The 21862-nt window shown below is 56.0% G+C and overlaps 2 protein-coding genes across 2 annotated transcripts in view; both read left to right on the top strand.

Moving 5' to 3' along the window:
* The window catches only part of STX2 (syntaxin 2), a 149453-nt gene that overhangs the window by 96553 nt on the left and 31038 nt on the right, over nt 1–21862 (top strand). Inside the window, exon 11 of the transcript XR_013765973.1 lies at nt 4979–5089. The gene's annotated coding sequence lies outside the window, so the exon portion shown is untranslated. The remainder of the gene's footprint in view (nt 1–4978; nt 5090–21862) is intronic.
* The window catches only part of RIMBP2 (RIMS binding protein 2), a 126687-nt gene continuing 109874 nt past the window's right edge, over nt 5050–21862 (top strand). The window contains exon 1 of the mRNA XM_079152478.1: nt 5050–5089. The gene's annotated coding sequence lies outside the window, so the exon portion shown is untranslated. The remainder of the gene's footprint in view (nt 5090–21862) is intronic.

Raw genomic sequence — 21862 nt, 5'->3', positions numbered from 1 at the left:
CTGCTCACTGTCACCACGCCAGTTTCCCTGGTGGCCCTGGAAGCCGTGTGCTTTCTCTCTACGTGACTCATGGTGACAGATATGCCATGTGCTGAACACTCGCGGATTGAATTTCCATGCTGTTCAGCTGACGCGGGCGGTCCCTGGCTGCTCGGGCCACCCATGAATAAGTAAATAGCCCTCTAGCTCGATGCCGAGAAGCAGCGGGCTGGGAGCCTGGCAGCGGGCGGGAGGCTGTCCTGTGGGTCCACGGGACTGTGACCCCCGTGCCTGGTGAGTACCCACTTTTGGGGGTGAGGCAGAGCCCGGCGGCTTGATGAGATCTGGCTCTGCAGACGGGAGACTGGGCTCCCTGTGTGCGGCAGCCTTAGGAGAAGCCCCTCTGGCCGGGAGGTGGGGGAGCTGTTCTCTGGCTCCGGCATCATGGCAGACCTTGCTTTCAAAGCCTTTGGGCGCTAACCGTGTCTTTTGAATCACTGTTCCTACCCCATGCCTTGGTTCCCCAGCCAGAGCTGGGCCGGCAGCGTCCTGTGGACCAGGGTGGGTTCCGGGTGCACTGTGGCCGGGCACTGCCATGCCGTGTCCCAGGAGCAACGTGGGCTTGGCCCTGCGGAGGCTGCATGCATCTCCTCTGTCCATCCAGCTCACTCCCTCAGAGATCCTGGTTCTGTTTGAGTGGACTTTGGTCTTACTTATTTAAACATCCCATAATTGGTGTCAAAACGGCATCAAATCATGATGTCTCGAGCGGGAAGTTTCACTCGGCTTCCCATCTGACCTCAGGGCAGCGTCCTCCCCTTTTGCAGCCCAGCCGTGAGACCAGGCTTGACCTCAGGAAGGCTTTAGAAAATGGATGCAATTAGATGATGGGGACACTCAGCCCGTGGCAGCGTGAGTTCAGGTCAGGCATGTGCGGCACAGGGCGCTCCTGCTGGCGGGCGGCCAGCACGCTCCTTCCTGGAGCTCCTGTGTGCAGGGGACCGAGGCGGTGCTGGCACTAGGAGCTGGGCGTGCCCTGTGCAGCAGCGGCTCCTCTGTGCTCTGGGGCAACGTGTCTAAGGGGTGGGGCCACAGAATGCACATCAATCATCGCTTTGTTCCCTGCCCACCGATCAGCTCGGTTAATTAAGCTCTGCATGGAGTGACTTTCGAGCTCCGTGTTCCATCTTACCCTGGGGTCCTCAGATGTGGCGTGCGCCCCCCAGGGCACCACCTTGCCGGCCACTTCTGCAGCACTGATAATCGTACTGCACAAAGCTGACCCCGCAGTGGCTCGGGCCGTCAACGTCAGCCAGACTCCCGTAAGCCTGGTGAGACCCTGGAGCCCGAGGCCCCTCTGCAATGGCTGGCTAGCAAGGGTGGATGGTGTGCAAAAGGGAGGGAGGGAGGGGAGAGGAGGTTACCCATCCTGTACAGAGACCACACCGGGCACCTAGGAATTACTGTCCCACTTGGATTTTTTTCTTTGATAGAATCAGGAAACCTTCATGTCACTTGCAGATTATCATGACTTCCTTTAATCTGTGTATTATGTCCTCCTTAACTATTTTCCTGAGAAGGCAGGATTCCTTAAAAGAGTGAAGCAGGACGTGTGAGGCTGGGGAAGGGCGGGGGTCGTGGCCAGGGAGGAAGTCCCTGCACAGCTCTGCCTGCCCTGCCTGGAGGCTGGGGTCTCAGGTCCATGCACGGTCCCCTCCGCCCTGTATCACGTTCAGAGGCCTCCTCACGCCCTTCCTCCTTGACCACAGTTGCTCTCACGAGGTAGCTGGTGGGCCACTGGGCTGCAGTCAGTGACATGTAGGATTTTAAAAGTGTTGCTGCCCAGCAGCCATTTGTCTTTTACAACCTGGAGAACACACACGTGTGTCTCAAGTGGGTGGAGAGAGCAGCACGGGATTTCCCTTGAAAGAGAGACACGCACAGAAGACTTCAGTGAGTTCCCACACTAGATGGAAATACATCTTCTCTTCTGCCCCAACAGTATTTTAAAATTTGGGTGAAAGTGCATGCACTTAATTAAAAAAATCGGTAGTGTTAAAAGTGTCTAATAAAACCCGGCCATGCTTTGCCTTCTCTTTCCACTGATGCATGTGTGATACTGTGGACGTTTCCTCTTGAAGAAACCTTCATTCTACCAACTTTTGACTTACCGAATTTCACAAGTCAAAAAGCACTTCCTGTTAGATGAAAAATCAGGGGTGGTTTTGTCTTCCAGGGAAGGACTCATCATGGTGGGAGACATTTTTGGGAGTCTGTGGCGTCTGGTTGCTACTAGCAGGGATGCTGGTAAACATCGGATAATACACAGGAGGGCCCCCCGCAGGAATCACCTGGCCCCAAAGGTCCAAGTGCCGGTGTCAAGAAGCCTGCAGCACATGAAGATTCGGCCCCAGCACGTGTTAGGTCCCTCCTGGGGTCAATAGTGTCTGAGTGGCGGCTGTGCATGCATTGCTAGCTGTGGGGCCATCGGGGCAGGAAGCGCATTTCTCCTGGAGTTATTCTTTGACTCATTTTCAATTGCACCACTTGCAGTTCACATGTTAAAGATTCTTTCCCGGTTCTTCATGACAGAAGAAGCCTTCCTGGAATCCCTTTTCTCTGAATACTTGATTTTTTTTTTTTGCTGGGGTATTATAATCATGCTTTACGGTGGGATTCATAATGCCGTGTTCACACACGCCCATAGCATGAAGTGGGCAATCTCACTCCCCCTGCTCCCTCCCCGACCCGCTTGCTGTACTGTACAGGTCTCCCCGCTGTTTTATCATCATTATTATCATTTTAAAATCATGCTCCATAACTACACGTGAACATGGAATCTGCTGGGGCACGTTCCTACCTGGTGGATGCGCTCGTTCTCTGGCGCTTCCTGGGGCCTGCGCTCTGCCCCGCGTGGGGCCCTGGGTACTTTGCTTCCAGACACTTTGTCTTTTTCACACGCATTGCCCTGCGGTACCAAGGCTCAGCTGGCCCCGGTTCAGGCAGTATCTGTCCGTGGCGGCCTCCCTGCCTGTCCTCCAGACCCTCCTGAGCGTGTGACCGCGGGAGGTGTGGGGTGAGCCTCCAGGTCGTGGCAGTACCTCTTCTTGGTTCCCAGTGCGTGGGGTGTAGCCCGTGGCCTAGCCCATGCCTTCCCCTTCAAATGCCATTGCTTCTTAGATTATGGTTGGAAGTTCAGGGCTGCTCGGTTGCCCCTCTGCCCGCTCTCACGCTGCCCTTCGGAACAGGCCTCTCTACCCCCGGAGCCCTCGCCAGACGCTTTGATCTGGAGCTGGGTATTATATTTAACTGACGGTTTCTTTACGTTTCCTCTTTATGGAAATCTTTGGGGTAAAATCTGGACCTCCGGGTCGGGCCTTTGAAGTACCTTTGAAACACGTATTTTCTGTCACACTGAGAATTTTTCTTAACCCTGTCTAACAGATCCGCACAGAAGTTCCTGGGTAAGCCGCTGTCCTAGGTGGCGTGTGCTCCTTGTCTTCCCGGGTCCTCCCAGGGTACCTTGGTTGCTTCTTGAGGATGCAAACCTCAGACTGTTTTCCTCTGGAAGTCCACCCTGGCCACTCTCAGGCCCTTCCTCTTGGGTTTCGTTTCTGTGTTGATTGATTTCCGTCTTCCACGTCAGAGGGTAGGTCTTAGTACAGGGCGTGCTCCTTGGTTGGTCAGTCGGTCGGTCTTGGGGTGCGTCATGGCAGCCCAGAGGAGGGCGGAGGGCTCGGCCCAGGCAGGCCTGTGCGCCTGAACCTCTCCCTGTGGACGCTCCCACGGCAGCACCTGGAGGTCTTCGCCTGGATTGTAGTTTCCTGCCCACGCCTTCCCTGCCTCCAGCTGACGGGGAGGCCAGCGTGGGGTAATGTCTGGCTGCCTCACTGTGCGTGTGGGGCTGGGGGCCTGTCCACAGGCAGACAACTACTTTCTCCATTTCCGACGTGGCGCCTGCTGCTGGGGCCTCTCCTGCTCCCTCTGACCTGCCCTCACACCTGTCCAGGAAGGAGACCTCAGTCTCTGGTCTGGACGTCTTCCCTCACAGCTCCTTGTCATCATCCGTACCTTATTAAGTCTCGTCTGGGTTAGCGCTCTGCACGCGTGTCCAGCCTCCCTGACGGCTGGTTCCTGGCGGGACTTGATCCGACTTACCACAGGGTCTGGGAAGTGCCAGAAGCCGTGGAGGTGCTCAGCAGACACCGGCCAAGTTGAAATGAATCGAATCTTGGCCGCGCAGACCGGTTCTCATTCCCAGTTCTGGGATGAAGCCTGGCTGTCTCTTTGTTCTTCCTCTTACCCACGCTGCCTAATTCAGACGTAGCATACTTGGGAGGCTTTTGATAAAACCTACAGCAATTCAATTTATCATCTTACTTGGTGATTCTAGGGCATTTAAAATTATGTCCTAGCCAAATAAAAGGGAAGTAGAACAACTTCTGATGTTTGTGTGTGCGCGCTCCTCCAGGGTCCCCCTGGCCCTGGGATTTCTGAGTGTCTGGTGGCGAGGGACCCGGAGGCTGCTGCATGGCCTGCTCGTTGACTTCCACGTTGGATCTCATCGATGAGCCAACATGCAGCAGCACCCTGGGACCCCGGCCCTGGCGTTTTGACGATAGGTGTGCTCAGGGCTGGCCGGCGTGGACTTGTGCTCCTAGTGACTGTGCCGTCAGCTGAATCTGGATACCTCGCCAGGACTGCGTTTGTCTTTGCAGACTGGGGATCTGAGGTCCACGCAGTCACCAAGTGTGTATCAGGAAGTGTGTGTATTTTCCCATCGTTTGCACCAGGAAGTTTGGTTGGAGGAAAAGAAAATCTGAGACTAGAAGGACCCTGAGTTTATTCTCCCAGCGGCCACTCACTTGGGCCGAGGTGTCCCGTGCTGCACAGCTGGGCCTCTCCTTCCCTGCCTCGGCATGGGGACACGGAAAGAGGTGGAGGCCACTCCCCAACCGTCCCATCCTGACTGACAGATCGTGCATGCTTTCTCCTGCAGGTCTGGAATGGCGCGCCACGCCTGACGTCGGCAGATGCGAGCTGCAAGTGATCGGCTTTTGGAAGACCCATTCACGTCCCGAGACTAGGTGCCCCTCAGCAGGGCCGTAGGGTACGTTCTCCTCTCTCTTCAAAGTGCTTCCTTATCAGCTCAGGCTGTGCCTGTTCTTTCAATGTTGAACTGTTTATTCAATACACGTTCGTCGAGCGCCGACTGTCTGCTTGTTGGTTGGAGGGGACAGGATGGCGAACAAAACAGATGTGGTCTGTGGTCTGAGAGGTGGCATCCTGGGGGATGGCAGAGCACAGGCCCTGTGGCCAGCGTGGTGTGGCAAAGCTGGCTGCTGGGCGGACAGGGGCAGCTCCTTCAGGACCCTGCTGTCTGCATTTAGGCAATGATGTTAAGGATAAAGGCCAATCGCCAGTCGGTGGTGACAGAGTTTTAAATAGGAGAGGGACTTGATCAGAGTCACCATTTAATGAGCTCACTCTGTGCTCTGACTGGAGATGGAGGCAGGTCGGGGAGCCAGGAGAGTTGGGAGGCCACGCTGTCCAGGAGTGGCTGTGGTGGCCGGCACCTGGCTGTGCGTAGAGAGAAGGCCAGTGGGGAGGTCCAAGAAGCACTGGGCGATAGGACCTGCCAGCATCGTGTGGAGGGATGGAGGGTGACGGGAGGGTGGGCATGACCTCCAGATGGCTGGCACAGGGAGACATGGAGGGAAGGGCCTTGTCTAAGATGAGAAAGGCCGAGTGAGGGTGGGGATCCACTTCCATGGGGGCACGTAAGCCCAGTTTTGAGTTTGAGCCCCCTGAGGGTCAACAAGTGCAGGGAGCAGACAGCAGTTAGTAGCCAGGTCCAGAGTTCAGGATGCAGCCATTCCTTGTGCCACACTTGGCTTGAGGCTTCCTGCGCAGGGCGTGATATGAGCAAGGGCTCAGGGGAGGACCAAGAGCTCTCACCACACCATCAGTGGCTTCTGAGTGTTGTTCTGTTTGCTTTTTGATCATGAAGCAGAAGGTGAACCAGCTACATGTTTGTTGCCTCTGCCCAGGCTTGGGATGGGGGGCTGCGTCCGAAAGAAACAGTTGTCCTGGGTCTCAGATTCCAGTCCACAGGGTGGTGGGGTAGTGTTGATGATGGAGGTGATGATGATGGACACAGTGGGGCTGTAGGTTGTGATGATGATGGTGATGGTGATGGTGATGGTGGTGATGGTGGTGGTGATGGTGGTGATGGTGATGGTGGTGATGGTGGTGGTGATGGTGATGGTGGTGATGGTGGTGATGGTGGTGATGGTGGTGGTGGTGATGGTGATGGTGGTGGTGATGGTGATGGTGGTGATGGTGATGGTGATGGTGGTGGTGGTGGTGGTGGTCATGGTGATGGTGGTGATGGTGATGGTGGTGATGGTGGTGGTGGTGATGGTGGTGATGGTGATGGTGGTGATGGTGGTGATGGTGATGGTGGTGATGGTGATGGTGATGGTGATGGTGGTGATGGTGGTGATGGTGATGGTGGTGATGGTGGTGGTGATGGTGATGATGGTGATGGTGATGGTGATGGTGATGGTGGTGATGGTGATGGTGGTGATGGTGATGATGGTGGTGGTGGTGATGGTGATGGTGGTGGTGGTGATGGTGATGGTGGTGATGGTGATGGTGATGGTGATGGTGGTGATGGTGGTGGTGGTGATGGTGATGATGGTGGTCATGGTGATGATGGTGATGGTGAAGATGATGATGGTGGTAGGAACGGACCCAAACATATTTGCTTCATAAAATTAAATTTGCACCCCATCTTCTGATCTCTGTTTTGCCTGCTCGTTCTCCCTGGAAGGAGTGTGTGGAGACTGCAGTCGTTGTGGATATGGGATGTATACTTGGTACCCCTTTTTTCCTGTCACAATCATCCTTTAATGAATAAAGTCAGCATCCCTGGGGGTGGAGAGCTTTCTGTGAAATACTCCGGAACTCTTAAATTTTCATCAGTATCAATATGATGGCATCAAACCCCTCAATGGATATTGTTTATAACAAGTGGATGTTTATCTGCATGCCCTCAAAAGACAAACGTGCCACCAAGATCACCTGAGGATGAGACTGCTCAGCTGAGCGATGCGGGTAATTATTTGCTGTGGCTTTTTTTGAGTGCACGTCATACATGGCCCACATGGTGCAGAAGTTACTCTGCTCTTGTACAGATCACAAAATTATTTTGAGGGCTTATTACATTTTTGCTGTTTTTAATTTTGGTCACTCTGGGGTTGAGAGCTGCGGAGTGGAGCGAGATGGCCACGTGTGAATCTTTCCTCCATTTGGAACAGGCGGATCTTTTTCTTGATAGATTTTTGGCTGCTCAGAACTGCAGATGCGTCGTTAAGTCATTGCATTTAAATTTAGCTCTTGCTTCCACTCAGAAGGGATGGAACGTTTGCATTATTTCACCACCAAGGGAAAGCAATTAGGAGGCAGCTCCGCGGGTCTTGGTAAGACGGAGGTCTGGCCAGTGGCTCCCAGAGGGCATGTGCTCGGAGCAGGTTGCTCTGCAGCCTGGAGGCAGTTCCAGCGCTGTGAGCACCTTTGCCAAGTGTTCAGCTCTCGCAGGGCAGCATTTTCTGCCTGCCTGTTACGACCACTGTCATCCCGCACGGGACCAGAGCACCAGCAGGTGAAGAGAACGCAGCAAACCTGCAGACCCGGGCGGGGCAGCTCCCCGTGGGCAGCGCTCCCCAGCTTTGGCGTGGAGGGAAGTGCTGTCTCTCCAGACTCTCCCCCTCCTGGTCCCCGCTGACCTCACTGCCAATGGCCTGGTGTCTCTCCGGAGTTTCCAGCCCCACGACCCCAAGCCTGTGTCTCCATCTGCTATAAAATGGCCACACAGGCCCACAGGCCCGGGCTCGCTACACACCTGAGTGCATGCCTGTGCACCTGCCCTCGCCCGCCTCTCCTACACCTGCAGGCCCCCACCCCTCAGGGAGTCGGTCTGTAGAACCCCGTCTCCCGCTCTGCCCTGTCCAGGCTGATGGCCATCATCAGTCTGCCCTTCCGTATATCTTGGGTCTCCACTTCCAGCTACGTTTTCACCTGTCTGAATCAACATCCACGTCCATATCGACATGTCTGGGTCTCTGTCAATCTCACTTGGCTTCATATTTTATTATTTATCTTTTGGTGCTGGTGATGGAACCCAGGGGCGCTTAACCACTGAGCCCCTTCCCCAGCTTACGGCTGGCTAAGTTGCTGAGGCTGACCTTGAACTTACACTCCTCCTGCCTCAGCCTCCCAAGTCACTGGTATCACAGTTTTGCACCACCACAAGGAGTTTTTACCTCGCGTTTTAATACCTGCAGTGTTTTCCCGGGCGGAAGCCCTTCCTGAGCTCGCTCTGTACTAGCAGGCGGCACACCCCTGGCTCTGTTAAGTCCCTGCCTGTGCTGAGTAGTGAGGCTGTCGTGTCTTGGCCTGGGTTCCCCAGAGCAAGCCCGAAGTTCAAGTACAAGGGGCCTCTCCGGAGTGACCCCAGAGTCTGGGAGGGGCCTGGGGAAGTGCCGCAGGGAAGGAGCCCGGAGCCCCTGTCATCAGCCAGTCGCTGCTGTGGGAGCCTGGGCTCGTTCTGCTGCAGGATCTCCAGACGGTGTGGCACACACAGGGTTGGGACCCCGAGGGACGGGCAGCAGGGAACGATCCTGCAGTACCCTGTCATTGGCTGAGGTGGGCTTCCAGGTGCCCAATGCCCACACGTCCTCCTTCCCAGGGGCATTGGCCAGGCTGAACCCTCAGGTGTGGAAAAGCAGGGTCTGGCAGCAAGTCCGTGGGTGTGCACAGGTGAGCGGCAGGGCCACAGAGTCTCGCCTGCTCCTGACTCTCACAAGTTTACTTGGTGCGCACGCTCTCGCCCACCATTGCGGACAACTCGCCACTCCCAGGGTTAACATAGGGCACCTCAGCAGCGAGCGTCTTCCTGCCGACCTGCCCGTCACTCTAGACAAGCACAGTGCATTTGTGTAAGCACTAGAACGTGCAGAAGGTTAGATGGGTGGGGGGGTGCGTGTGCACCTAGGCTGCCCTTTGAACTCATTCAGGTGTCCTGGGGTCGCCTCAGTCTTTAACAGCTGCACAGTGTTGGAGTTGCCTCTTGGGTTTGTGTTCTGCGTGTGCACGTGTGCACGCCTGCCTGTGCAGTCAGCAGCCAACTTGGCATGTATTTGTTGAGACAAGGACTCTCCGATGCTAGCAGGAGGGGCCACCAGCATCTCAGAGCTTCGTCCAGCCATCTGTTCCTCATTCTCCTGGGATAAGTCACGGTTCCCGTTGCCCCGGCCTGGTAGCAAGAACCGTTCACTCTAGTCAGGCGCTCTGGGAGGAGACCGATCCAGGATTGAGCAGGGAGGGAGCGAGGAGGAGAGACAGACACAGAGAAAGAGACTAAGAGATGGAGAGACAGAAAGGGAGACAGAGACAAAGAGGGAGGGAGAAAGACAAAGAGTCAAAGGCAGAAAGAGGGAGAGACAGACAGAGAAGGAGATAGCAAGAGAGAGAGCCAGGCATGGTGGCACACGCCTATAATCCCAGAGGCCTGTGAGGCTGAGGCAGGAGGATTGCAAGTTGAAAGCCAGCCTCAGTAAAAGTGAGGTGCTAAACAACTGTCTCTAAATAAAATACAAAATAGGGCTGGGGATGTGGCTCAGTGAATAAGTGCCCCTGAGTTCAATCCCTGGTACCTGCCCCCACCAAAATACAAAAGGAGAGAGAGAGGGAGAGAGACAGAGACAGAGAGGGTTAGAGAAGGATAGACAGAGTGGGGAGAGAGACACACACAGACATAGAGACAAGACAGAGAGATTTCATTCTTTGTTTTATTTTATTTTTTTGGTACCAGGGATTGAACCCAGGGATGTTTAACTACTGAGTCACACCTCTGTCCTTTTTATATTTTACTTGAGACAGAGTTTTACTAAGTTGCTCAGGGCCTCACTAAGTTGCTGAGGCTGGTCTCAAACTTGTCATCCTCCATCCTAAGCCTCCCAAGCCGATGGGACTAGAGCTGTGTGCCACTGTGCAGGCAGATTTTATTCTTTCTGTCCCTGGAGAGCTTTGTCATCAAGCTGGCAAAGCCACTGCTGAGACTGGCCTGTGCACCCAGCATTCCCCGAGCATGGCAAGCTAGGACAGGGCAGTTGGCAAAACCCAGGCATGGTCACCTATTTAGGGAAGACATATAGTAGTCCCCCTCACCCACAGGGGCACGTTCTGAGACCCCAGCCTGGAGCTGCGGGAGGTAGGGCACCCTGTGCAACCTCTTGTGTGTTCTGGGCTGACGAGTCTATGGTAGTTTAATTTATAGGGAGGCACAGGGCTGGGCTCGGTGGCAGAGCACAGGCTGAGCATTTTGCGAGGTCCTGGGTTTGATGCCCAGCACCAGAATACATGACAAGCAGAGGGCCCAGTGCGGGGGACACAGCTGGTGGTGAGTGCAGAGGGTCGTGGCTCGTGGCAGCGGAGGTCATGTAGGACTGTGGATCCTTGGTGCCTTTGGACCCTGGCTGACCCTGGGCAGCTGACGCAGGGGGAGCTGCAGCAGGAGGGTCGCCCTGGAGGATGGCCTGGAGGAGGCCCCCAGGATGGTCTCAGTGTGGCCGAAAGCTTCCTCTTTCACAGTTACCCATGGAAACCCGGGGTCAGTCTGTGGTTGGCGCACGGAGGAGGTGAACCCTGGGGTGTGGGGGTGACCCGTCCCCCTGGGTGCCCAGCCAGCCGCGGCTCCTGTGGGGAGGACGGGGGTCTGCCCGTCTCTCCTAGTGTCATCTGTGTGGAGCGTCTGGCTGAGGGGGCTCTTCAGTCTACTCCTCAGGACCACCGCAGTTATGTCCTTCAAATCTGATTTTGTTTATTTCTTTTTCTTCAAGTAGACAAGTCAAAGCAGAGTGGCTCTGTGCCCTGGAGGCTGTGTCTGCTCCAGGCGGAGACTCGCCAGAACCCGCGGGCCTGTCGGGTCCTGAGGCTGGCGCCTCCCTCTTCCGGGTCTGCATGTGCCTCGGGGCGTCAAGCAGGAGCTGCGTGCGTGAGGTCAGGGCCTCGGACGGACCCTGGGCCTGTCGCTCTGCGGGGACGCCATGTGGGTCTTGATGGCGTCTGACTCCTGCCCCTTGGCAACCTGGACCCTGGGATCCAGTTTTCTTCCTCCTTTTGGTCGGGAGAGTAGAGAAACCAGGCTGTGGATATAGCAGGGCACTCAGAGGTCCTGGGCCTGCGGTCCCTTCATGGAGGGTAGCCTGTCCTGCTCAGGAAGGGCTTGATGCAAGAGCTCAGACACTGTCCCGGGGACACTGCGTCCTCTCCCTGCCCTGGCTTCAGTTTTGATCGGGGCCCCTACTCACACCATCTGAGTTCAGACCCGTGTTCTCCTGCTGTCTACCGCTGCCTCCAGAGTCGGGCACAAAGGCAGCACAGCCTTGCACCGGCGTTGCTCATGGAAGGCTCCAGGCCATGCCTCCTGTCTCCCTGAGGACCCACGTCCTCCCTATTGCCAGGGAGGGGTGGCCATGCTCCTGGGCTGGTGGGCAGGCTGAGCTGCCCTCGCTCCAGCAGCCTCCACCTCCTACAGAGGTGGCCTTGCCTTCTCAGCCTCTCCATACGCAATCTCTGGACCTTGAGGCTGGCTCCTCAGCTGCCCATCAACGGCACCTGCAGCTGAGTGTGCTGAGGGGTCCCAGCCTCACAGGGGGGGCCTGGCAGCAGGTCGGCAGGTGCCATGTGCTCCCTGGCTGGGTGGGGTGGTCAGCCCAGGCCTCAGGGAGGCTGTCGAAGTGTCCCTAGAGCATGTGTGGGAGGTCTGGCCCTTGGGCACCAGGTGCGACCATGCTGGTGGCAACGATGTCTCTACGTGGGGGGACACACAAAAACTAGGTGGTTAGGGTGGCCCGTGAAAGGGGAACCCGGACACCTAGTCACGGAGGGAGGACAGCATTTGAACATGGAGGCAGAGATTGCACCGTCTCCTCTAAAGGGCAAGGACCCGGAGACTGCCAGCTCACAGCCTGGGTGGGGGACGGGACTGGCGGACTCCCCGCTGTGGCTGGCCCCACTGCCCCTCAGTCTTGGGCTTGGGACCTTGGGGCTGAGAGAGAGGCGTCTCTGTGGCTCAGCTCATGGTTCTGGGTCTTGGTTGTGAGCAGTGGAACTGAAGCTGGCGACTTCATGAAGGGGACTTGCTAGAAGAACCCATGGGAAGGTGAAGGGCCCGAGAAGCCCAGGGGCCGCAGGACGGTCTCAGCGCGGCTCTCCAGCTCTGCCTCAAGGTCGCCTTTCCTTCGGATCCTCTGCTCAAGAGGGCAGGTTCCAGGGAGGCTCCAAGGCCCTGTAGGGGTCCGAGCTCCAGGCAGAGCTGGGCTGCAGGGGCCCTCGGCCTTCTCCCTGTGCTGGGGCCACGGGCGGTCCGCACTGCAGAGCCCTGCTTCAGGCCATGCCCACTCGCTATTTCCAGGCGTTAGGTGTTGGACGGCTGTCCAGCCAGGCCTTGACCCACCCCAGTCAGTAGCCAGGCAACAGAAGCCTTTGCTGCTGAGGTTGACGGCCAGGTGCAGGGCTTGGCGCCCAGGCAGAGCTTAATGTTTAACCTGGTGCCCCAGACGTTCCCGTTCCCATGACACCGTGCCTTTGTTAGGTTGGAGGCCAGCTAATCTGTCCCCTGTGCGCGTCCTGATTGGCTCGAGTGTCCCCAGTACACAATGCTGACTTTCCACCACCTCTGCTTGCTTTAGTTCCCTGGACCCCAAGTGCATCACCTCCATCGTTGAGCTGGAAGATTTCAGATCTCCTTGAATTTGCTTCCTAAGGAGCAAAAAATCCAGACTGACCTGATCAGTAAAGGGCAGAGTCATTTCAATCCTGCATGAGACGCAGGAGCAAAAGCTAATGAGCTCCCGCTATTCTCTCTGTGCAGCAATCACCCTGCGTCACAGCCCTGCGGGATGTGTCTGTCTGCGTCCATGTGACCCACCCTGACGGAGGGTTCACCAAAGGCCTGTTCCCTTTCCCTGCACCCAGCTGCTCTGAGGCACAGCAGGTGCACCTGGGTGTGGAGCAGACCTTTGGCGATGGAGTGGGGAAGGGAAGGAATGGAGGCGAACCACCGTGGACACACTGTTGCCAGGTTGGCCTGTGTGGTGCCTTAACCTGGAAGCAGCTGACTACAAAACAAGTTGTGTTTTTTAAAACATAGAAACTTCCAGTAAGAAAGCTGTTAACTCCTGACTTTTAGATGGAGGCCAAAGTCTCCTTAAGACTAGGTCAAAGTCCAAATGCCCCACCCCAGCTTGCTTTTATTAGCAAGATCTGTGAAGAGGGGGACCTGGAGAAATACGATCTCTTTTTCTTCCTTTCTCTGCAGTCTGCTATTTGTTATACTTGGCTGGAATTTTGACTCGGATTATTTATATCTCAGGCTGTAGACACGTTTCCATCTTGTGCTTCTGAACAGTGTGTGGCCTGCATTTCCTTCTGAAGAGCACCCACCCACCCACAGGCTGCTTGTTCACCTGTGGCTGAGCAGGAGGAAGATCTGGGGGCAGCCAGGAGGCGACGGCTGACCCAGCAGGCCTGTCCCCCAACCCCAGGGAATTTTGAGGAGGGGAAACCAGGAGCCAGGGGAGCCTGACCCTTCCTCTTTCCCAGGAGGAAAGGGCTACAGGCTCCTGCTCCAGAGCTCATGCTACCAGGCCAGCCATGGAGCCAGGAGCAGGCCCTGTGATACATACGGCTCTGTGTGGTTTTAAAAAGGGAATTAGCACGTGTGCGGCATGTTAGCAGGATCTCCTGTGGGAGGCACGTGGTGCTGGCCTCCTTAAGCAGGGAGCAAGTGGACCGGGAGGGGAGCCCTGAGGGCTGGCAGCACCCACTCCGGCAGAACAGAAGCCCCTCCCTGGCTCAGGAGTGGGTGGGCGAGTGGCTGCTGGGGCTGCAGCCTCTGCTCTTCCTTCTGCGCTGGGACCCTGCTCCTCCTGTGAGCCGTGCTCCCTGCGAGCCTCTGAGTTCTAAGATGGGACACTGCAAATCCATCAGTGCTGCCCGACCTTGCCAGCACATCTCCAGGCAGCAGGCGAGTACCCCCCGCCCCCATGTGGGGCATCGCCCAAGCTGCCAGAGACCCAGATAGAACAAAAAGGCAGAGGAAGAGGGACCCCGCGTACTCTGGGACTCACTCTGGTGCCCCACCCTGGTTGTCAGACCATTGGTTTGTTTTCCCAGAGGATCTGACTCATGGTGGACCCAAACCCAGTGTCCCCTGACCCCCAGCTGAGCAGCAGGAGGCATCCAGGTGGGCTCCCTCCTCCTCCGGAGCACATGGGATCCCCTGACCACTGGGAGCCAGGGGCATGCTGGGAGAGTTGTTCCCGCAGGGCCCGAGGCTCCCGGCCCTGTGGAGGCACGCCCCTGAGGCCCCTGCCACCAACAAGCCTCGGGACCCGAGAGTCTCTTCTCCCTGGGACCTGGGCTGCCCTCCCCCGCTGCAGTGGAGAACCTGCCGGAGGGACAGGTGACCTGGCTGGGCAAGTGTCTTTGATCTTGCAAGCCTGAAACTTTCCTGAAATGCCAAAGGCCCTGGCATGGTCAGGAGCCAGGGTAACCAGAGACCCCGGCACAGCCAAGGTCTCCATGTAGCCAGGGACTTCAGCATGGCCAGGGGCTGTGGGCAACTCGCTGTGGCTGGGGCTTGGGGCTGTGTGTTGAGGGCTGTGTTCACCCGGGGGTAGGAGGCCCAGCCTGCATCCTGTCCTCCTGGGGAGCCCGTTTCCCATCCTTCCCTGTGTGCAGTTTTTCTGTCGGAGGCCCCACAGTGCCCACTCTCTGCAGAAACACACCTCTAGGGCTCTTCTCTTGTGCTTTTCCTTTTTTTCTCTGAGAGCCAGGGCAGGGGCGGCTGGACGCGGAGCTTGACCAGGTGGACACTCTCTGCGGATCCAGAATGTGTCACTGAGTGACACAGGGAAAGTCACCCCTGGTGGTCATTCCTCTCCAGGGCGAGCTCCTGGGTGGGGCCAGGTGCCCCTTCCGTCTGTCTGGGGAGCTTGACTCCCTGAGCCCCACATGCTCCCATGTCCCTCCCTGGACTATCTTTCGCTATGTGGACACCGGAGCTTGAGCTCTGGCCTCGGGGAGTAGGGCGACTTGTAGCTATTTCACATTTTACCATATTTATTTTTTATATTGTTTGAGCAAAAGCGGGGCTTAGCAGCAGTCCAAGGCCTGTGCTTGAGTCACACTTTGGAAAGGGAAAAGGTCCCAGAAATCCCAAGACCAGAGTCCAGCATTAGACGTTTGTGGTCTCTGAAGGGCAGCCTTGGGGGGTGGGGCGGGCCATTGAGCTGGCCGAACAGGCAGTTCCAAGGCACTTGGAGCAGGCGCACCTGCCGAGGGTCCACCACTCCTCCTCCCCAGCCTCGCGTGGCCACAGCCGCTACAGACCTGCTTTCTGGAGCAAAACTGGGGATGCAGGGGCATGGGCCCGGGGATGAGTGAACCTTCCATGTGCCGGGCTCACGTGTCTCTGAAACTCAGGACTTCCTTCTGTGTCCTAAGCTGGCCACTGGGGCAAGGTGGCCTGGGATGGGGGCAACCCCAGGGTCACCAATGCGCTCACTGTTGCTTTTAATCCAGGAGAATCATTTTGTAACCAAGAGGAACACAGAGAAGAGGGCACCGCTGTGCCGTCCCCGTCCTGGAGCGTCCGGGCCGACGCTGACCCTCTGGGCCTGCAGTTATTTTTCATGTTTACACTTTCAAAAACATTCCCTTTTTCACTTAAGAAAAGTTTCAAGCATGCTGAAATTGAGAGACTAGTCCAATGAACCCTCACTTAGGGTTCACCACTTAGAATCAGTCACTTAAAAATGTCACAGCTGTCTGTCTGTCTAGATATCTGTCTATCTATTATCTGCCTACTTACAGAACTATCCACGGATTATCTGCTAACCTACTGGTCCCTCTATCACCTGTCTATATCACCTGGCATCTCTCATTGGTCTGTCATCATCTATCACCTGTGTCTGTGACTTAGCTATCTCTCCCGTCTGCCCATGGACCCATCTCCATCACCCGTCGGCTTCTGTGATCTGCACGCCCCCACCATCTACCTGTCATCTGTCAATCACTCTCATCTGTCTCCTGTCATTACCCCCTCTGTACTAACGGGTGCCCGGCTTACAGGTGCTGTGTCACTGCTTTGCCAAGTGTGTTGTCATGCTTCACTTGGGAATAAGGTCATTTCCTATGTCACCACGATACCCTCATTGTACCTGAAAGCAAACAGTTACCAAATGGTCTTTATGACACGTGCCACCTGAGACCCAGCCAGGTCAGGGCTTCTCACTGTGCCTGCTGAAGTGGGCACGGCTGAGCCTGGCAAGCCACATGGTGGCCGGGGCTGCCCTCCCCTCCCTCCACCACCGACGGGTCCAGAGGCCACATCACATATTCGCTGCTCTCCAGGCAGACGTCAGGCACCACAACTGGGCTGCCCTCCTCTGGTGCACAGGACTGCCAGCACCCGCCTGGGAGCTGCCAGCTCCCGGCCAGCTTAGGACACAGAAGGAAGTCCTGAGTTTCAGAGACACGTGAGCCCGGCACCCGGAAGGTTCACTCATCCCCGGCCCCATGCCCCTGCGTCCCCAGTTTTGCTCCAGAAAGCAGATCTGTAGCGGCTGTGGCCACGTGAGGCTGGGGAGGAGGAGTGGTGGACCCTCCGCACTGTGACACGAGGACCCCATCCCCCAGGCTCCGTACATGCTTGCGCATAGTCCTGTCTGCCCGCGTGAAACCACCTCTAGCGCCTCAGAACTGCTTCCAGTGCTGGGTGTAAAACCCAGGCCTTGCACCCACCAGGCAAGTACTGTGCCATCGAGCTCCACCACAGCCAAAGTGGTGGCTTTGTGTTTTGTTCACGACTGTGTCACATGGGCCTGGCTGGCCACCTGCCCTCTGGGTTGGTCTTGTCTCTGAGGTGTGTGTGGAAGGGCCGACTTTCCTTTCCTTCACTTCCCCCATCCCTGGTGGGTACTCTGGGGCCTCAGGGAGGAGCACCCAGGTGAGCGAGCCCGGGCGAGGGGGCTGGGGCTTGGGACGTGCACACGGGGGCCGCCTGGCTGCAGAGGATCAACCGCAGGCTCCTGCCTTCCGGTGCTCACATTGATGGCCCTACCAAGAGGAAAGGGCTTCCTTTCCAGGGGGCCAGTTGCTCCTGAGAAACCACGTGTAGGGTGGACTCTCAAGTGCTCAGAGGCAACGATTCCATTTAAAGTGACCCTCTCCACTCGGCTGGAAACCACCGAATCTCCCAGAGTGGGTGCACGCTCTTACCTCACCTGCCGTTGACGTAGCCAGCACCCCATGGCTGTGTGCCTGTCCCTTATAGGCTGTCACGTGCACACATGTGACACCATGGGCCCCAGGTGTGTTGCCACCCAGGATGGGTAAGCCAGAGTGGGTACAGCACTGCCCACAGCACAGGAGGCCACTGTGCTGGGAGGCCCAGCAGCACAGCCCGTGGCCACAGGCTAAGGGGGGCCACGTGCCAAGGGCAGCGGTATCGGCATGAGGGCACCTGCCCCAACCAGGACTTGGACGTGGAGGCAGCTGCTCAGCCTAGACGGGGTGTGCCGGACGTGTCCACCCTGGCCCAGAGGGTGGGTCTGGGGTCCTACCTCCCCACCTGAGCTGCTGAATCCACCTTCTGAACGGCAGGGCTGAAGCTGTCCAGGGGGATCATGGAAGAGGAGGGTCTCCACTTCCTCACCTGGGGAAGTGGGCAGAATGGTTGCCCCGAGCATCTCTACCTGATGATTAGGGTCGATGTTTGTGATGCGCTCAGTGCCAGGGCACTGTGCCAATCCTTCTTAAGTAGAAAGATCTCTGGAAACCTGTGTGGCCAGAGGCACCAGGGAAAGGAATAACAGAGACTGTATGGTGCTGGGGGCAGGCCCCAGGGCCTCGCACAGGCCCAGCCTGAGTGTCCCTTCAGCCTCCTCACTGATATCCCAAACACCAACAGGATAGCCCTCGGCTTGTGTTCCAAATGCTTAGTAGCTGCTCGATTAAATGCCTAATTAAATTAATTAATGTGGGTCTCCAAAGAGTGCTCTTCTCAGCAGTGGGATAGAGTTCTCCTCTCTCTTTTTGAACCTCAAGACGATTGATCCTGTCTTTGAAGAAGTAGATCAATAACTGTTCCTGGTTATGCATGCATGTGGAACCCAGGACGCATCCAGTGACTCTGGAGATAAGCATTCCGTGTGTGCTGGAAGATAATTGCATTACAGAGCTCATAAACCTCTCCCCAAACGCAGAGGTCTGCAGGCTGGGTAAATTATGCCTGGAGCTCAGCACCACTGTCACAACAAACTCAATTAAGGCATCAAGCTGGAAGCCAGGCTGGGCGGTAAATTAATTTTTAATCCATGGATGTAGCTTGCCTTTGAGCATGATGGATATACCACAACCCAGCGGCTGCCAATCCAACAAGAAATCAAGGAGATAATCACATTCGCTGACCAGTTGGCCTCTTCCTTTGCCCAGCCCCTCCTGTCCCAGCGTGAGTGAAAAGCCTTTGGCTTTGGGGTGGTGGATGTGGTTTGTCTAATTTCACACAGGCAAGAATTCTGGTGGCCTGGACTCACTCTCTCTGCCCGTGATCTGGACAGTGACTGGCAGCCCTTCTGGTTGTCTCTATACACCGAGACTGAGCCCCGGCCACAGGACAGTGAACCAGTCCCCATTTGCTGCAGAGGCGGCTCCTTCAACAGGGTCCTGATGCCCACCTGTGGGTATGGAATTGTGGGAAAGCTCTCCTGGGGTGCCGGGGGAATGAGGGTGCTCTCAGCTGGGATTTTGAGAAGTTGGTACATTTGTAGGGTTGTGGGAGGGGCTGGAGGAGCAGAAAGAGGTGGTGCTGCAGCTGGGGTCTGGCCACGGCAGGAAGCTGCTGCCTCTGTCCCTGGATACCCCCAGTGTCCCCAAGTGCATTGTGTGGCCCTGCCCCGTCGGGGAGCAGTGGCTGGTCCCCTCTTGTCCTGGATGGTTGTTTCCTGGGGTTTGGTGTGGCCTGGTTTGGCGCAGGAGACGTACCTGCTGCTGTACCAGAAGCAACCCCATGGCCCGTTCCTTCCATGCTGAGTGTGCCCCCAGTGGCTCAGACCTTCAGACGGTCAGATTATAGGTAGGTGTGTGTGTAGCACTGGGAAATTCCCAGACTCGACACACACAAGCGTGACTCAGTCTTCTCAATTGCCAAACTGTCTTCCAAACTGGGGGCCCGCCCCACGCTCCTGCAGTGTGTGTGGAACTCCAGAGCCTCCGAGCCTAGCTGGCTTTGGCTGGTGTCCCAGGCAGGTCGCGGCTTCTTGTCTGCTTTCTGTCACCTGCTGGCTCGCCGTCTGTCCGCAGGTCTTCTTGGTTGGAGCATCTTGGTCTTTGTAGCTTCTGGCTGGCAGCTTGCTTCTGCCTCATTGAGCTTCGAGGACGGGCACCGTGGGCTCCTCGTGCCCTCTGTCAGATCCCTCATCACGAATGGCCTCTCCGTGGGTAGCCTTCCCGGTCGCTGTGGTGGCTGGGTCAGCGACCCAGCAGCAGCGTGAGGTCCAGTCTGCCAATCTGTTCTGACGGTTGTGCTTTGGCATCCATTCTGAGAACTCGGCGCTGAAACCAGAGTGAGGAGGGTCCTTCTCCAGGAGCGCCACAGTTGGCGCTTAATTGTGCAACCTGTCTTGAGCCTCTGCTGGTGGTGTGCACCTGGGCTCTGTTCCTTGGTTACATTGTGTCTCATTTTTCAAATACCATGCTTGGGAAAAAAACATTCTTTCTCCATTGGATTCTCTTTGTACCTTTGCTAAAAGTCGGTTGTTAACCATCTCTGGGCCTGTTGAGCGGGCACTGTTCTCTTTCGGTGAACCCCCGTCTTGACTTTTTAAAACTGACACATAATCCTCATACATATTTGTGGGGTATGCTGTTGTGATTCAATACGCACATACAACAGGTGGTGATCAAATCAGAGCCATACGTCTTTCCATGCTCTCAAACACGTATCATTTCTTCCCAGCTGCTGTCTTCTAGTTTCATAAAATACTTAAGAAATTGTTACAAACTGCATACACTCTCCTGATTGCTGTAGCTTCATAAAGTGTCTTAAAACAATTCTAATTATCCTAATTTTAGTTCTCTATTTTTCAACAATTTTTAAAATTTTACATTGTTTGCATTTTAAATTTTTTTTTTTTTTTTTGGATTAGTTTGTTGATTTCTTAAAGAAAAAAAAAGTACTTGGTTTGTTTGACTTGCATTTTATCCTTAGGTCAATTCGTGAAAAATGCACATCCTGACAATTTAGGTTCTTCTCGCTCCTAAACACAAACGTGTCTGCATTTACATAGGTCTTCTTTAGTGTCTCTCAGCAGAGTTTCAGATGTTTGGATTCACAAGGCTTCTCCCTCCTTTGCCAGATGTAGCCATGTTTCATAGTTCTGATGCCATTGGATCTGCATTGTTTTTTAAACTTAATGCTTTGTTGCTGCTGGTAGGCAGAAATACAATGTTTGTGTATGGATTTCTTATTCTGCCACGTTGCCAAATTCACTGAGCAGTCTGGTGGCCGCTCAGTACAATTCCACTGAATTTTCCACTTAGCGGTCTTGTCTGCAGATAAAGATCATCTACTTCTTCCCTGACTTAGGGGCGTTTCTCTCTCCTGCCACATTTCCGGGGCTTGGACCTGCGGGGAGACTCGGGTCTGGGTAGTGGGAGTGTCGCCGTCTCCAGCCCGTCTAGGGAGAAGCTGCTGCCCCCGTGGGTGTGCGTTAGCTGCTGGCTTCTCGTGGGTGCATTTCACTGGGTAGAGGAAAAGTCTCTTTTTCTTTCTTTCCTTTGGTTTTGCTGGTGCACAGCAAACACAAGGCGTAGTGGGTTCTTCAAGAGAGCTAAACACGGCGCCACCCGGCGACCCAGCTGAGCCGCCTCCGTGTTTGCCTGCGTGCCCGGGTTTATCGCAGCCCAATCCTCGACTGCTGAGCTCAGGAACCAGCCTGGGCGTCCACCACCAGAGGAGTGGGTGAAGGGGGCTGGCAGGTACGTGATGGAGGTTCTTTCCGCTACCCCTTCCTGGGACCTGTTGCATGAGGTGTTGCGACTCCTCCGAGTCCGCGTGTCTGGTGGGAGGCCCGCGTCGGCCTTTCCAGCGTGTGAGGGACGGTCTGGCTCATCTGTGAGCAGTTGTTTAGTCCTTTGGGGTTGGTTAGAACTCCCCAGTGAAGCCGTCTGTGGGGTTTTCTTTGTGAGAACCCTCTAACTCCAAATTAAACTTCTCTGGTAAGCACAGAGCGCTCTGGCTACCTGCTTCCTCGCGAGTGGCCTCTGGCCATACAGGTCCTTCACGGAACCTACCCGCTAGCCTCGGTTCCCTGTGGTCCAGAAGTTTGCTCTGGCTGCTTGATGTCTTTGGGCCCTTCTCCGGGAGATGGGCTGACAAGGCTCCTCTCTCAGAGGCACAGGGACCTGGGCTGCGGGGGCTGCCGCTGTCTGTGTTCCTTGTTAATGGGAGTCTCTGAGCCCTGCCGTGTGGGGGGCCTGCTTTGCTTGCTGGGGCCGCCAGCAGTGCACAAGACAGAAAGGCCCGTTAGCTCCTGTTCCAGCCTCTGGATCTGGGTCCCCGTGGACCAGTCTTCCTAGCTTCCCTACCTCACCGTGGGTGCTGCGGGACAGTAGGATGAATGTGGACCTCGGAGCCGGGCGCCAGGCCTGGTCCTGCACCACCTGGACTTGTAACCTTGGACACGGTTCTCCCTCTTGTTCTCCTTGCCTGTGAAATGGGCTCATGGCGTCCCTGGATCTGTGCGAGGAC

This window comes from Sciurus vulgaris (genome assembly GCF_902686455.1).
Source record: "Sciurus vulgaris genome assembly, chromosome: 8".
Classification (NCBI taxonomy): Eukaryota; Metazoa; Chordata; class Mammalia; order Rodentia; family Sciuridae; genus Sciurus; species Sciurus vulgaris.
Note: the sequence above shows the minus strand (reverse complement) of the source record. Positions and strands in the feature narration are given on the sequence as shown.